Below are 3,135 nucleotides of genomic sequence, written 5' to 3' on the forward strand. Positions count from 1 at the left end.
GCCTGGTCCTATCTCTTTCTCTAAGGTCCCTTGATTCTGTATCACAAAATCCTTAAAGAAGGACTCTTTGGAGTAGAGCAAGGGGAGTGAAGGTGGAGAAGTTCAGCAGCTGAAGGCAGAGTTCTGTTTGGTAAGAAGGGAAGAGAGGAAGTCGGCAAAGAGTCACTCATCCGTCACTTTCTCCATCGGAGTAGAAAGATTATGGGATCAGAAAAGGGCACGTGAGGCAGAGCTTGGCCAGCGACGTGGCATGTGCAAATTAGGAAACGGTGCTCCCTCTGGACAGCTGCAGCCCCCTGTGGCTAAATGTGTGGAGAAGGGCCTGGAAGTCAGACCCTTGCCCTTGTGGCTGGGTGCCCCTTTGCAGGGCACATGATGAAGAGTCACACAAAGTGGCACACGGGCTCAGAACTCTGCCTCCTTCCTCTTCCAATGAGGGGTAGAGCCTCTTCAAAATGCCAGGAAGCCATTAGCTCCTCAGCCACCACACCCTGTACACTGCCCCCTTAGCCAGAGGCAGGGTGTAAAACTAAAGGTTTCATCATTCACTGAATAAATTTACGAATGAGCTGGCTAGGCTTGGGGCTTGGTGGGAGGGAATAAAACAAGCAAACAGGATCTCCATGTAGAGCTTCATGGAGCTGATGGGAACAAAATACTATACACATACACGTACTATATACAAGTGTGTGTATATAAACACACACATGTAAATATATATAAATGTAAAACTGTGATGAAGGGGAGCACATTCTGATGTGATGCGTGTAGTTTGAGAATGAATTGGGACACCTGTCCTAGGCTCACAGCATGGGCAGGTGTGGGAAAAAGATACAGGTGACCCTCTAACCTTGAAACCCAGTCCAGTCTGAACTGCAGACAGATTGGACTTCCAGCCAGTAGCCTGCAATCTGATTTTTTTTTCCCCAAATGTTATGGAAACCGATGAAACCAAGGACTCAACACCCCTGTAATCTTAAAGCCCATATCCACTTATCCAGGTACAGTGGTAAAGTAGGAAGCCTGGTGCAACCTTGCATGTCTTCTTGATATTAGGGAAGTCTGTTATTATTGCTGGAACTTTCTCCCTTGGTACCATAATCAGTGGAAGTGCTGTTCTGTCTCTTTCTTTTCCACCTGGCCATTTAGGGGCTGTGCTGGGGCAGGCAGAAAGAGTGGGCTGGCAACCCCGTGACCGTCAAGAGCAACAAACTGCCTGATTTGTTGTAGGGACCCGAACCTTTCAAAGTTCTGCACTTTGTAATTTGTGGTAGGATAGATGCAGCAATTGGTCCAAGATAGGGCTAAGTGCAGATCAGTCAACAGCTCGTTTTTTCTTCATCTTCCCTTATTAAAATTTTTCTGACCCTTTTTGACTCTGTTTGTCCTTCTTTATGGCTGCCCGTGAAAGTGTTCAATGGAACACCTCCTTGTTGGCCCAGTGGGGCTGTCGTCATCTGCCTCTCGCATGTTTACCTGATGCAGACTTGCTCTGCTTCTTGTCATTCATACAGCGGGTATCTTTGTCCTCTTCCTGTATATTACATCTACCTAACATTGCCTTCCTGTGCTCATGCCTGGAAATACAGTATTGCTCCAACCAGAGCCATCCTAAGCTCTTATTATTCCATGGCAATTGCCAGCACGAAAGGGCTAGCAGTATCTCTAAGTATCCAGATTTGCAGCCATGGGAAGAAAACTGGGAAAATCAGTCAATCAAAATGAGACATACCGAAACCATATGAAAGGTGGGGGTTAGCCCAAGTCTAGTATGGAAAGAGTGGGCTTCACCCACTATCAGAAACAGAGCAAGGCCCCAGGCTCCCCCTTCAGACACTACACCCCCCCATGATGAAATTCTCTTTAAAATACCCAGCTGGAAAAGTACATGTTCATGACCCCCCAGCCTGGGCCCTTTAACCTCTCTGATGTCACAGGAAGCCACGTCTGCACTGTGTTGTGCCTTAGTGCAATGGCCTGAGCTTTCTGCTGCAACTCCCCTTCTGGCTGGTGCTTGTGGCTGCAGCAACATGGTGAGAGGTTGACCAAGGAGCTCACTGGGAGTTATGGGCCCTCCAGGCTTCTCTGGCTCTTATTAATGCCGGCAGGTGCATTAGGATGGTGACGTGTCCTGGCTGTGTTCTGTGATTAGCACTTTTTATGATTGAAAATTTTTTCTCATCTGGGGATTGAGAGGAATCCAAAGGAGGGAAAAATAGCTCATGACCATAAGTAACTCTGTCCCACAAATATTTCACCCTTGCCTTATTTTGTTTCCTGTTGCAATGAAAAGAAGGATTGGAAATAGCAATCATAGATCTATTTCTTGCTTATGCAAAATCCCATGCAGATGTTCCTGGTTGGGTGGCTGTCTTGGGCAGCCCTCCTTCAGGTGATGACTCAGGGACCCAGGCCCAGAAGCAGCACTCTACAGATGTTTACTACTACTGGGAAGCACCACTACTCTGTGTAGTGTTACTACTCTTCCTGCAACCACTGTTACTATTACAACATGCCTCCTTCTCCTCCTGAGAGACTTAAAGGGAGCTTGGGGGTGACTGGGGTGGTGTCATTCTTAGAATAAAATTTTATTTTTCAGTGTCATTCTCAAGCCTGTGCTCTGATCGTTGTAAAGTCTTTTTATATTGTTGGGAAGCATTATATTAGTATCTCTGTTGAAAAGGAACAGCTCAAGAAAACTACAGAGTTCAGGTGAAATCTTTTCCTTTCTGATGTAAACTCTTCCCCTGAAAATTATAAAGAAAGAGAGATGCAGGGATTGTTCAGTCTGGCATGACTATACCAGTGGGCAAGTCCATTTTACAAGTAGAATATTGGTCGGATTCCCTCATATTTGGTCAGATTCTCCCAAATTCTCATCTGCTTTCTTTTCATCTTTAAGCAACAGATAAACAGTGACTAGGTACATGGTTTCCTGTTATTTAAATCCATTTTTGACAAATCTTCTCCTAAATGCCTTTCACTTTTAAAATCAATTACCTTGTCCAAAATGCCTCTCTAACCTATTTCATTAAATTACCATCTTTCTATGGCATTCCTTTTCAACAACATAATTTACCTTTAATAATTAATATAAAAAATTCAAAATGTAATCACTGAGCTCGCTTAAAAGCT

This window comes from Propithecus coquereli, unplaced genomic scaffold (genome assembly GCF_000956105.1).
Source record: "Propithecus coquereli isolate 6110/MARCELLA unplaced genomic scaffold, Pcoq_1.0 Scaffold35, whole genome shotgun sequence".
Lineage (NCBI taxonomy): Eukaryota > Metazoa > Chordata > Mammalia > Primates > Indriidae > Propithecus > Propithecus coquereli.